The sequence below is a fragment of the Eptesicus fuscus genome, chromosome 6, assembly GCF_027574615.1.
Source record: "Eptesicus fuscus isolate TK198812 chromosome 6, DD_ASM_mEF_20220401, whole genome shotgun sequence".
NCBI classification, from domain to species: domain Eukaryota; kingdom Metazoa; phylum Chordata; class Mammalia; order Chiroptera; family Vespertilionidae; genus Eptesicus; species Eptesicus fuscus.
This window is the reverse complement of record NC_072478.1, coordinates 3,011,105-3,025,546: the sequence shown is the minus strand read 5'-3', so window position 1 is coordinate 3,025,546 and position 14,442 is coordinate 3,011,105. Positions and strand designations below refer to the sequence as shown.

The 14,442-nt window shown below is 46.9% G+C and overlaps 1 long non-coding RNA gene across 1 annotated transcript; it reads left to right on the top strand.

Moving 5' to 3' along the window:
* Positions 1–9,663: 9,663 nt before the first annotated feature.
* On the top strand, positions 9,664–14,177 carry LOC129149260 (uncharacterized). The gene is made up of 3 exons (XR_008556213.1): positions 9,664–9,976; positions 12,739–13,076; positions 13,773–14,177. It is a non-coding gene; the product is annotated as an uncharacterized LOC129149260 (long non-coding RNA).
* The last annotated feature ends 265 nt before the right edge of the window (positions 14,178–14,442 follow it).

Genomic DNA, 14,442 nt, shown 5'->3' with positions numbered 1-14,442 from the left:
CTGAGCTGAGGCTCGCTCGGCACGGACCCCCACCACCCCCCCACCGCAGGTCCGCGCAGGAATCGTTGCTGAAAGTGTGGGCTGTGTCTCGCCTTCAGTTGGCTGTTTCGCTTGGGAATTTTAAGTAACTGGTTTTGTGGTTTGGGAATTGCCGACCTTTCAAGAATGTTTGGAATCTTTTCTTTCTCAAAAATAGGCCCGGAGCAAATGGAATATATTCCGTGACACGGAAAACCTGCATAAGGTTGAGAAAAATTGGGGCTGCGTGGATGTGAAGGGGGAAAGGGGAGATTTGTCAACAATGTATTATGTTAAAACAGTTAAAACTCCCAGACAAATGGGAAGTGCTGCAGGGCAGAGTTTAAAGCAAAGGTGTCCTCTGACTGACTGTCGCTGGTCTTATCACCAGACCGTGTGACCCAGGAACCTGCGGCCACCAGTTCTGTCCCTTTTTCGTGTGTAACTTCCTCGTTCACCTTACAGCATAGTTTATAGGGGCCGTTTGCACCTCAGCGGGAAATCAAGAACAAAGTGGCGATTGGAGCCCAGAGCTGACGTGAGATGTGGCTGCGATCAGAAAGCGCAGCTAAAGGCCGCCTGGACGTTGGCCAGGATTGAAACCGCGAGGCAGCAGGACACTCCGCCTGGGCAGTCACATCTGCTTGTGACGGACATCGCCCGGCGCGGGCCTGGAGGATGGTCCGCCCGGCATCGCAGGATGTGGGACTGCCCTGCACACTGGCCCCGAGCTGGAGCTGGTGGCATTCACGTCTCTAGCTTCCAGTCCATTTAGAAAATGTGAACATTTTAGAATTGGAGCTCCACTCGTAGCGTGTGCTCCTGTACACGACCCAGCATTGGAGACGCGGGGGCAGGGGGGGCAGGTGGCTGCTTCTGGGAAGAAATCTGCTCCAAATCCATGCAAATGTCTGGACTGAGCAGGAAGAGAGGTATTTGTTTGGTTTGTTACCCACCCCCCCCCCAAAAAAAAAAAAAAAAAACAAGTTTCTGTCACTGTTTCGGGGGAAAATCTCCCAGGGGGTGGGGGAGTGGTAACAGCATTAGCAAAGCTTTCACTGAAACAAGGTTCCCACGTGTAGCATTTTCCTCTAAACTGCCTAACACTTCACGTGTGAAGTTTTACATGTATGTGTACTTTGAGATAATGCATCTGTATTCTTACCATTCAGGTAAAAAAAAGGGCGGGGGACAAATCTTACGGCTTTTACTCTGTGGGAAAGGCCAGTCTGCACGTTATGGACTGTGTGGTGCTGTGTGTGTGGTTGTCATGACACTGGTATGTTCAGGATGTTACCCTATTTCTATTTCATGTCATACAGATGAGCTAAGGCACCTCTTCGGGGACACGGGTGTGTCCGTCACAGGCTGCCCCTGAATCACGCACCTGCATCCTGTGCACACCCATGTGCACGCGTGTTCCTCGGCGTGGAACACTGTCTGAAGTGGCGTGTCTAATGACCTACCTGTCACCGGGCACTGTGACTGTGCCTCCGTCTGCGTCATAGCTTCAGTTCCGACCCCTCGGCACACGTCACTGAGACTGTAAAAGCCACCGCAGACCCGTCTGGGAGGGTGTGAGGGGCCATTGAACAGGCACAGAGATACACTTAGATTAGAAACTGTTCGGTTTGCCTTTAGATCGCTTGGTTTTACTTCACTCGCTTAGAAATTACAAGTGAGGCTCTGCCATGCCTGGCACTTGAGTCCCTACAGAAGAATACTTCTTTAGAGCTGGTTCCAGTCACTTTAATTTTTAGGAAAATCATTCCGTTCATGGACTCCTACGTGGTACGTGGCACAAAGTTTTCATTCTTATGTGAATATTTGCTTTCCTACCGCCTCCTAGGTGGGAAATACATGTCCAGGGTGGGCCGAGAGTAGGTTTGCAGTTGTTGGCATGGAAAATAATACAGCAGTTAATAAGTAGCGCTAAAGAATAAGCTGCGTCACGTGCTCACAGCTTCTCCCCACTCCTGCCCCGCTGTGTGTAGGCCTCGCCTTCCCCTGTGTGTATTCCACCCAAACCAGCAGGGACTCGCTCTGTTCCGGGAAAGGGGTCGGTGTGGTTTTAGCTGAGTAACGTTACGCCGTTATTTCCTCTCCATTTCCAGCCCCAAGCCCCCCTTCTCACTCAGTTGTTTAAAGTCTGTGAACTTGCCCGGCCTGGTAGTTTTCGGAGCAGCGGCTTTGCCGACCGCAATCCTGTGTGAACTCGTGGGGGTCACAACTCTGTCGCCTGGACACGGAGGCGCTGTGTTCGGGCGAAGCCTCTGTCTCCCCGAGGACGTCACAGGCGGCGGCTGCTCTGTCCGCCCGGCGGCCGAGACCACTGTCGCCTGGGACACGCGGCCACGGAGCTGTGGTCCCACGTGCGGTTCCTCAGAGACACGCGCTCACCGGCTTCTCATGCAGACGGCTGGTGAGCGTGGGACGCAGGGCTGGGCGCGGCCTCAGACACAGCCCGGGCGTGAGGTGGTCGCCCGTCTCCTAATTCCCAGAAGTTTCCTCCCAGCCCTGCTGGCCGCGGGAGCGTGGGACCCGGCGGAATGCTGGCTCTGGGGGAGCGGGCCAGCTGCGAGGGACGTGCCCGTGTCCAGCACTGAGCACGCATGTTAGACGCCGTGGATTTCACGTTTCCTGTGTTTTTCATCGTCTGTGCTCCTCAGACTTCGCGGCCGCACAAGTGATGCTGCTCTGCTTCGTTCTGAGATCGTTGGCGATGAGAGAAGGAAACCCTGGCACTGCCATTGCCTCCCCGAGTGCCCGCGGTTACACGGGGGCAGTTCCACTGGCCTGGCCCGCCTCGGTCCCCGCCTCGGTCCCCGCCTCAGTCCCCGCCACGCGCCAGGCGTGGGCCTCCAAGGAGATGGCGCAGCGGCCTCCTGGGCGGCGCTGGTGAGGCCCGCTCAGCGCTGAGCCTGCGCGTGGCCGTGGGACACAGGCACACGGCGTCACTTCTGTTTTCATCGATAACGTGTGGTCACACAGTTTTCCAAGGAGCTCCTCACCTGGACCTTCTGGGAACCTGTTAGGACACCTGTCTTCCTGCGAGCTTGTGTCCGCCGTGCACAGTGCGGGCCTTCTGCTGCGGGGAAGGCGGCGAGGAAGAAGGGGTGGCGCTCACGCTGCCGTGCACACCCCCTCCTCAAAGCCTGTGGAGACACGTCCGAATGAATGCTGTGGAAAGCCATGTAAATAGTTGAAAATAGAAATTTCTATTACAGTTTAAGAAAAGAAAACCTTATGAATCATCACTAGCCACTGTTAATATCTATTTGTATTCTTATACCTTTTCAACATATTTGAACAAATATATAGTTTCTGGCACTATTTTTGTACTAGGATAACGGAGGTTCTATGTATATTGTGTTTAGCGTTTAAGTCCATTTGAATAACTGTGGGTGTTGATTTCTCGTCTTACCCCACCCCCACCCCCACCGCGAAAAGCATTTCAGAGACACGTCGCTGTAAAGGCCCTCACGGGGACCAGCCCTACAAGCCGCAGTCAGGGTGGCCCCCAGAGGGCAGGCTCCTCACTGTCGGTTGTTCCCTCGTGTTGCCACGCTTTGTAAAAATAAAAGGGAGAATGAGCAACCACGTGTGAGTGTGGAGTGGTTATTGGGTGTCAATTTCAGGCAGAGGGAATGGGTCGAATAGATGGAGAGACTTTAGATCTCGCTAACCTGGGTCCTACCAGCTGGGAAAAGTCCTTCCCCGGCCCAGACTCCTCTCAGCAACAGTCCTCTTTTTAGCAATATCCTTTGCCACCCACTTGCGGCTACACTTCCCGTCTCCACACTCCGAGAGCCCAGCCACGCTCTGGAGGACAGGCCCAGCCTCGTGCGTGGAGGTGCAGGTGTGGGCAGGAGGGGGAAGGGGGGGCGTGCTGGCCACATGCACGGGCCAGATCCCAGCCCAGCTGACCAGTTTCCAAGTAGATGCGACTCCATTCAGTCCTCCTTTTCATGGTCATTGCAAGAGGCCCCAGTCCGTGGGTGGTGGGTCAGGTGGGCAGCTGGAAGCATGGAGATGGGCGTCACTCACCCCACTGGTTGGTGTGTTTGGGTTTCACAGTGACCCCGTCGTTCCTTGGGCACAGGGCCCTCCCGTGCGCGGCAGAGGCAGGAGGCGGGGTTCAGTGCAGGGTCACAGGCCTTATAGGTTCTGCCTAGACAAGCCCCTTCCTGTGGCCAAGGAGCTGAGCCTGCACAGCAGAGCTGAAGGCCAAGTACACAGAGCTTGCCTGCAGCCAGAGTTCAGGCTTCCGGGCCACTAGAGGACACCAGAGTTTGAGTTGTATTTAAAAATGATAATCACCCCCTCCCCCAAACACACCCACACACTGGGCACAAACAGTGAATAGAAATGCTTTTTAAAAGTTTTTAGGAGCTGGAAAAATATTATGCTCAGTGAAATAAGCCAAACTGAGAAAAAACAATATCACATGATCTCACTTATTAGTGGAATCTAATGAACAAAAAGAATGGACCAACAAAATAAGACCCGAAGCAGGGAGGCATGGAACAGACTGACATACCTCAATGTGGGGGCCGGGGCACAGGAAGAGATAAACCACAGAACTTATATACCAATATGCATAACCCATGGACACAGGCAATAGGGTGGTGAAGACCTGGGGGGGATGGGAGACATCTGTAATACTATCAACACTAAAAAATATATTTTAAAAAATAATAATAATAATAAAAAGATTTTACTAGCAAAGGAGAAATAAATGGGAAAAAAATCAATAGAGAAAGAAGACTGGCTGCCCTTTGTCCAGTGACATTTCTTCGTGTTTTCTCCAAATGAACAATAACTGACCACTGGAAGGTCCCACTGACCCTCAACACCCCTCCCTGAGGCCTCCCTCTCACTGAAGAGCAGCCCGGCAGCTCTGCACCCCATCCTGTGGCCGGTTGTGCTGCCTCCCATCAGACGGGCCCTAAGTGACAGGGGCTAGTGTCGGATGACTCCGTGTTTAAGCCACAGAAGATCAAATGGACAAGCACATTGAATGGACAGAGGTGCTGCTCTGATTTCAAGCTACATTCAGCCTCGAAAGGAACAATGCAACACATTTCCAATTCACAAACCACTTGTTCAAAATGGAAATCCATAGGCATTATGAATGGAATCAAAATACTAATTATTTGTATCTGCCAGGAGCCAAGATCAACAGTAATTAATATAAATGTGAGAAATCCGGTCAGAAGGCTGAATGGGGCTTTTTGATATTTGCAGGGCTGAATATCTGCATTTTATTACATACTGCTGATGACTCAATGGCCTAAGCAAACTCCCCCAAGCTGATAATCTTCCTGTTTACCAAACATCACCTTTGACATGTCTGTTTGCATTCCTAAAAGGCAATTGTATATTCTAGTAAATAAAAGCAGATGGGAACTTGGACTCTTATACCAAGCTCATAACTGGCTTCCCCCATTTAGTTTTTCAAATTTATATTTCTTGTCTTGTATATTAATTTGCACGTCAGCCCTTTCTCCAAGTCTTTGAACCCGAGGCCACATGGGCCATGGCTTCACATTTGGCATCCTTGAACTGGGACTTGGAGAAAAAGAATTCGCCGGAGCAGAGAAAGAAATCACCGGTCCAGTGGTGGAAGATTCACTGAGTGCAAAACTCGTGTCAGCTGCAGAAGCCCACAGATTTGTAAGTGCTCGAGTAATTTCTTTTGTTTCAGCCAGATCATAATGGGACAGAATTCGTCGAAAGGGGAGAGACTTTCTTGTAGACTTTTGGCTTGCATGCTCAAGGATAAGCGAATTGCAGTGTCGGACGATCTTCTTTTACAGTTTCTACAGATTATTATAGAATACTAGAAGCCCAATGCACAAAGATTTGTGCCAGAATGGGCCTTCCTTTCCCTGGCTGCAGGCACCACCTTTGCTCTGGCCGGAGCCGCCTTTCTGCTCCAGCCCAGAGCTGCCTTTCTGCCCTGGAGCCATCTTTCCGCCTTCCTATGCTTCTCAGAGGCCCTGAGCAGCCGGGGGCAGGGCAGAATGCCTGCGTGGTCACCAGATGCAAGCGTCCACCCTGCCCCCAGCTGCTCAGTGCCTGCATATGTAAATTAACCCACCATCTTTGTTGGGTTAATTTGCATAATCACTCCTGATTGGCTGGTGGGCGTTGCAAAAATACGGTCAATTAGCATGTTACTCTTTTATTAGGTAGATAATCCATGGTTTTCTGATGAGGGTACATTGGATGTTGAATGTTGGGAAAGAATAGGTCAGAACTTGAAAGAAGCTCAGCAGCAGGGGAAAAGTTTGCCTCCAAATTGTTTCTCCTTGTGGGAAACAGTATTGCATTTGCTAGAGCTTTTCAGAGAAGAAATACCTCCGCCCTTTGCACCCTCCGCTCCTAAAGAGAAGCAGAAAGATAAATTGGAGGAGTGGCCTTCATGTCCTGATTCTGAAACATTTAAATCGCCACTAATAGAATCGCCTGTGCAAAGAGCTATCCGAGAAGGATTAAAGGACATGACAGTGGAGAATAGACTTGCTTTTCCTATCATACAGGTAGCTAACCCACAACTCCTAAATCAAATAATAAGACAGCATGAAAGATTTGACTTTAAAATGATAAAGGCCTTGCGTGATAGTGTAATACAAAATGGCCCTAATATTTAATTTACTGGAGAAATTATAACGAACATTTCTGATGCATTCCTAGCTCCTTATGATTGGTATTCTCTGGCCCATGCAACTCTGGATGGAGGAGATTATTTGCTATGGAAAGGAGAATTTTTAGAGAAATGTCAAGAACAAGTTTCTTCAAATCTCAGACAGAATGTTCCCATAACCCTTGAGATGATTGCAGGACAGGGGCAATTTAGTGACGTCCAGAATCAGCTCCAATACGTCCAACGGGCGTAAGAGCAAATTAGACTTTGTGGGCGAAAAGCCTGGTGGACTTTACCAGCAAAAGGGGACCCTGAGGGAGTCTTTAGTAAGTGCACGCAGGGGCCACTGAATCATCCTCTGATTTTGTGGCTCGTCTCACTCAAGCAGTGAACCGGCAGATTCAACATGAGACAGCAGGAGACATTTTGACTTGGCAATTAGCTTATGAAAATGCCAATGCTGATTGTAAGAAATGTCTAGCGCCTCTAAGAAAAAATAGTACCATCACAGAAATGATTTGAGCATGTCAGAATGTGGGATCAGGCATTTTTCAGGCAAGCTTACTAGCTGCCGCAATAACAACAAAAAATAAAAATTGCTATAATTGCGGACAACAAGGACACTTCGAAAAAGAATGTAGGCAGCCAAAAAGAACACAAGGTGGCGCTCTAGGAGAAGGCATGAGCATTTCACCTCCCAATTCAGGTTTATGTCCCAGGTGTCAGAAGGGGAATCACTGGGCCAGTCAGTGTAGATCTAAATTTCATAGAAATCAAGACATAGGAAATGGCCAGCCACAGGGAAACAGCTGGAGTGGCTCCCCCTGCCCCGTTGTTAATAAGGGGAATTTCCACCCTGCCAGTCCTAAAGTAGATTCCCTCGTTCAACTCATTCCAGGAAGTACAGGTTTAGACCTCAGTAGTACAATAACAATCACCCTGATCCCTGATATGGCTAGACAAGTTGTTCCTACAAAAATTTGGTTAGGCAGTACCCATGCAACTTGGGCTAAGGAGATTGCCTGCTCAATTCTTTGTAACTTCTTTCTAGCTTCATCTGTCAATACTCGGGGTGAGAAAAGTTAGAGTCACCTCTAAGTATATTAAATACTAGAGGCCCGGTGCACAAAATTCATGCACTGGGGAGGGTATCCCTCAGCCCAGCCTGCACCCTCTCCAATCTGGGACCTCTCGGGGGATGTCTGACTTGAGGTTTAGGCCCAATCCCAAGAAGTCAGACATCACTCTCACAATCCGGGACCACTGGCTTCTAACTGCTCACCTGCCTGCCTGATTGTCCCCTAACTGCTCCTCTGCCGCCCTGATTGCCCCCAACTACTCTCCCCTCCTGGCCTGATCACCCCCAAGGCTTTTATTAGTATAGATATGACCCTTCACAGAAAATTTTACTAACCCTGCTTTACAATAAGGGCTTGACAATTGAATCATTGGGACCAGACACCAATATTTCCTTTCTTTGAATAGTAGAGGGAACAATTATCTTGTCTTTAAGTTGTCCTGAAATTAAAATGAGATAATGACATAGAAAAGTATAAAAGCACCACATAAAGACAGCTGTCTTTTTCATGTACTGAAAAGACAATAAAGTGGTAAAATGAAAAACACTTTTTATTCTCCCCTTCCTTCCTTTACAGCTTTTATTTAAACTTTGAAATTTATAAAAATTTCACTCCAATTTTCATTTCTTTACATTCAACATTATTTTGTATTGGTTTTAGGTTTTATATTAGTTACAGAATAGTGGTTAGACAATCATCTACTTTACAAAGTGTTCCCCGATATTTCTAGTACCCACCTGGCATCATACCATCATTACAACACTATTGACTATATTCCCTATTTAAGTGACAATGGGTTTACAGGTTCCTTCCAGTCTTTCTTTTGTGTTGCTTGTCCTTCCTTTTCTTTCTCACTTCTTCATCACTTTCCTTATATAGTATCTCAATTGGCCATCAAAGCTCAGTGAAGGCACTGGGACACGCTTAATCCATTTTACAGACCAGGACACTGAGGCCAATTCCAGTTGGCTGTGGAACTTGGCTCAGTGCACAGGGAACCCTCAGAGCCATGCTCTCTGCCCTTCCTAAGGGGCAGCCACTGGGCAAACAGAATAAACCTTCCTGTCAGGCTTCCGAGCCTCTTTCTCAAGCACCTCTTCATTTCGGACGCTCCACATTCTTTCCTCTCCCCGGTCCCCTGCCCCCATTCTTTACTGCTCACCCCCCCCCCCCCGCCCCATCTCTGGAGCAGGTGGAAGGCTTTGCACACACCGCCAAGGCATGCTCTGCCGTGGGGCAGGGCGGCGTGAGCTTGCTTTTGGGTCAAGGCAGGAGCAGGAGTCGCCGCCTCTGAAGTGTGAAGGCCACCTGGGCGAGGCCTAGGCAGGTTAGCACTGGAAGCTTATCTGAATCAAGTCAGTCAGTTCAGTACCCTGCAGTGCGGCACCCCTCCACTGAGGTGGCACCGCCCCTCAACTGCCCCCCTCACCCCCCCACCCCCGCCTCAGAGCTGCAGGTCCTTGCCCCTCCCCCCGGGCTTCCTTCCATGCCCCTTGATCCCTGGCCTGGCCCACCCACGTTTTGGGGCCACTGCAGAACCTCTCTCTCTCTGCAGTGAGGCAGATCCCTGCCCTTGGTCTCCGCAAAGCTGTGAATCTGTGGCCAGAGGCCCGGTCTGGGTCTCAGCAACCACATGCCTGCAATGTTCCCAGGGCCCAGCCGCACCTCCCTGGGCAGCAATGTTCCCGGAGCCTCACGGGAGTGGCTAGGCCAGCCATGCCTCCCCGGGGCTGCGATGTTCCCTGAGCTCCAAGGGAGTGGTTAGGTGGCCGGCTGTGCCTTCCCAGGGCAGAGATGTTCCCAGAGCCTCATGGGAGTGGCTAGGCCAGCCGGCCATGCCTCCCCTGGGCTGCGATGTTCATGCCTCCCCTGGGCTGAGATGTTCCCAGAGCCCCACGGGAGTGGCTAGGCCACCAGCCATGCCTCCCCTGGGCTGCAATGTTCCCGGAGCCCCACGGGAGTGGCTAGGCAGGCCGCTGCCCCTCCCGGGGCCTGCGATGGACCCAGACTCTTCGGGTGACATCTGGTGCTGCCCACCCCACCCCCTCTCCCTGGCCCGATGGACTGGTACCTTGTGGGCAGTGTCTGGGCCAGCCTTCCTCGCCCAGATGGACCTGAACCCCCAGGAGCTGGCCATGGCGATGCCCGCCCCGCCATGTATGCAAATTAACCTCCATCTTTGTTTGGTTAATTTGCATACTCACTCTGATTGGCTGTGGGCATAGTGAAGGTACAGTCAATTTACATGTTTCTCTATTATTAGGTAAGATATTTGTCATTTTTCCTGTAGAGATTTTTAGATAAGGTCTTAACCAATTAATGTACCCTAATGATTTTTTAAAGTCATTTCAGGTTTTAAGGCAATCTTTTCATATTTCTACCTTTTGAGGCCTAATACATTGGTTTTCAATTATGGTACCTAGATATTTAAAAGGAATTTCTTTCTGTACTTTTTCTGGAGCAATTTTTAAGCCCCATTTAGAAAGTTCCTTTTCTAATTGAGAAAACATTGCTAAAGTCTGTTCCTCCCATGGACTCGCTAGGAGCAAGTCATCCATGTAATGGACAATATAACACTGGGAATATTTGTTCCTTAAAGGCTGAATAGCTTGAGCTATATATATTTGATATAAAGTAGGGCTATTGGCCATTCCTTGAGACAAAACTTTCCATTGATATCTTTTCATAGGCTCTATATTATTAATAGATGGCACTGAAAAGGCAAATATTTGTTTATCTTGCGATGCCAAGGGAATGGTGAAGGAACAATCCTTAAGATCTACTACAATAAGAGACCAATCTAGAGGGATTTGTGAAGGTGCTGGGAGTCCAGGCTGTAAAGCTCCCATGGTATGCCTAGTAGCGTTAACTGCTCTATCATGTAACAATCGCCATTTTCCTATTACCTTCTTAGGTATTGTAAATATAGGAGTATTCCAAGGACTATTGGAAGGTTCTATATGACCAGCCTCTACTTGTTCGTATATTAATTTCATGAATATGACTTAATTTCTCCTTGTTTAATGGCCACTCATCTACCCATATAGATCTATCATCTTTCCATTGTATAGAGTAAGCATGGGGATGAGGAGATTGAGCAGTGACCACTCCTAAAAAGGCTGATATGCTAATCCTTGTTTTCCTGTGTGTCCTTTGGCTTAAACGGGTTCTTTAATCTCCTGATTATCTTTTCCTAAACCTTGACCAGCTTGATATTCCATCTGAGTTATTAACCATTGTCCCTTTCTGGTAATAATACAAGCTTGTAAGCCTTCTAAAAAGGGGGGATTATGATGGAGAAATCACCTGTGGATAGGCTGTACCAAGCCTTAATTACTTTAAATTTTTTCACTTGTGATGCTGATGACAAGACATCCGTGGAGTGACACTGGTTTCAGAATAAAACAAAGGGAAATGGTCTAGTTAAATGGAAAGATCCTGAGTCTGGCAATCTCCTTAGCCCAAGTGGCACGGGTACTACTGAATTGCCTTTATTGGGACAGATTAATCCTACTACAAATAATCCCACTGGAGTCATCTTCCAAAATAAAAATTCTCCTCCTATTATTGAATAGATCCACCTAGGACATCAATCCTCTAAAACTGCGGTTACATATATAGAACTTGTGGCTCAGTTGATATCTCAACTTAGTGCTGCAGACAGCTTATAGGAGAAGAACTCCAATGCATTTACCTTCCCCTCACTGGGAAGCAATTAGAAATGTTATTTCACACTGATTTAAATTGGCAAATTGGACTGAGTGAATATTCAGGGGAACTTAGTTGTCACCTATTAAAAGACAAATTATTACAATTTCTATATTATACCCCTATTATTATACCAAAAAATACTAGGCAGGAACCTATTCCTGGAGCAAAACTGTTTTTACTGATGGATTGTATAATGGCAAAGCTGCTTATCATACAATGAACTTAGACCGAATCATCCAAACTAGTCATACATCTGTACAAAGAACTGAATTAGAAGCTATTAAGGCTACATTACAGGATTTTCAAGAGCCTCTTAATATTATCTCAGACTCTTCTTATGCTACAGGTCTAGTAAATAGAATTGAAACTGCTTGTTTAAAATGGCTCAGTGACCAAAGTTTATTTATACTATTTAAACAAGTTCAGTAGATTGTACAACAGAGAAAATACCCTTTTTATATTTCTCACATAGGACTCACAGTGTATTACCTGGCCTGTTAACTAAAGGATATGCACATGCTGATCAATTGGTTGCTTTATTAAAACAGGCCTCAGAAACACATCAGCTTTTATATCAGCCTGCCAAAATGCTGTCTAAACAATTCTCAATCACTCAACAGCAGGTAAAACAGATTATCAGAGAATGTCCCACTTGCATGTTACATCTGCCTCAAGGGCCTAATACAGGAATTAACTCTTGAGGATTGATAAGGGACCATATCTGACAAATGGATGTAACACATTATACTCCCTTTGGACTGAGAGCATTGCACATCTCTGCAGACACCTTTTCAAAAGTCCTATGGGCTACTGCATCTACAGGGGAAATGGCAAAATGGGTTATTAATCATTGCCTAGCTGCTTTTGCCATCATGGGAATTTCAAAAATCATTAAAACTGATAATGGGCCTGCTTACATAAGCTGTCATTTCCAGCAATTTTGTAAAAAGTGGAAAATTCAGCACATTACAGGAATACCATATAATTCCCAGGGACAGGCCATTATTAAATGCCAACATCAGTGGCTAAAATCCCAACTTGAAAAACTAAAAAGGGGGATTATGATGGAGAAATCACCTGTGGATAGGCTGTACCAAGCCTTAATTACTTTAAATTTTTTTCACTTGTGATGCTGATGGCAAGACACCATGGAGTTACACTGGTGTCAGAATAAAACAAAGGGAAATGGTCTAGTTAAATGGAAAGATCCTGAGTCTGGTTTATGGAAGGGCCCGGACCCATTGCTAACATTTGGTCAAGGATATGCTTGTATATTTCCAGAAAATTTCTCCAAACCTGTGTGGATTCCTGCAAGAAATATTAAACTGCAACATGGGTCCGAGAGAGGAACTAGCCAGATTAATGAGGACCTTGCACCTGGTGCCACACCTTGCAGCTGTAGACAATCGGCTACCCCAGCCACATACAGCAGCAGCCCAGGCAACACACTGAAGATAAGGAGTGGGAGATAAACACGGCAAATGATAAACAGCCCAGAGATGACTTGGGGAGTGATAAAGAAAATGGTCCAGAAAGCTGAATGAATTTGTGAAGAGACCAAAACCCCAAGAATGCCTGAGAATGTCTTTCTTGCCATTCTGGCAGTCACCAGCTGTGCGGTAATATCACCAGGGGCTAATGGGGAAGTCCTCCCTGGGTAAAATCCCTTACATGGGCTGCTCCCCCGCCTAGTATAGTAAGTATATGGGCAAATATAATTAGATGGGTGTCCCCACCCAACTTCCCTTTTTATATGAAACAGAATCAAACTACTGCTCCTTTGTGTGTAGAAATAAAGAGAGGTTTTTCTGGCTAGCATCGACACCAAAGGAGAGAGAAGCAAAAACCTAAATGCTTGCTCCTGGGAGAGGCAAAGAGAATTTAACATTACTAACACCTAAGCCATTATGTAAAAAGTCTTATGAATGGCACCCACCAGCAGCAAACTTAAGAAGTTTTGTTTTTTGTTTTTTCTTTCGTGGATTGAAGCCCCTACAGGTCTGCATATAGTAATAACCAATGGAAATCAGCTGCTGCACTTGCACCAGTAAAATGATGTAGTTTAAAATGATAACTTCAATCAAAAAAATCACCTTCTTGGTGCTTAGGGTAAAAATAACACCAACCTTGCTATTTTGGAATTACAGCAGCATATTGTATAATTATCCCAGGCAAACTTACAAACTAATTCCTTAGATGCCTGGCAACAATTTAAAGAAAAGAATTTACTCCTTTTCACTGGATCTCCTTACTTTTACCTTTTAGCATAACCACTATTGCCTGTCTCATTCTTGTTCTTATATGTTTAATTTTAGTCTGCAGAAGCGGAATAAAAATCCTAAAAGAATCCAAGCTCTGCAAGCGGCATATCAACATCTATTAAGAAATTAAAGAAGGGGGAAATGCCGGAAGCCAAGATCAACAGTAATTAATATAAATGTGAGAAATCCGGTCAGAAGACCGAATGGGGCTTTTTGATATTTGCAGGGCTAAATATCTGCATTTTATTACATACTACTGATGACTCAATGGCCTAAAGCAATCGCCCCCAACCTGATAATCTTACTGTTTACCAAACATCACCATTGATATGTCTGTCTGTTTGCATTCCTAAAAGGCAATTGTGTATTCTAGTAAATAAAAGCAGATGGGAATGAGACTCAGTGGAACTTGGTCCCTTGTACCAAGCTCACAACTGGCTTCCCCCATTTAGTTTTTCAAATTTATATCTCTTGTCTTGTGTATGAATTTGTGTGTCAGCCCTTTCTCCATGTCTTTGAACCCACGGCCACACAGGCCTTGGCTTCACAGCATCAAAAGAGATCTGGCTAATTGTCATGTATGATCTCCCTCTCCACTTGCTTCATTTTAAGAGAGTGTGTGTGTATCTGTGTGTGTGTGTGTGTGTGTGTGTGTGTGTGTGTGATAAACAGCAACTAAGCTCTCAGTCATCTTATAGCTTCCCACAAGCACATTTTCTATCCC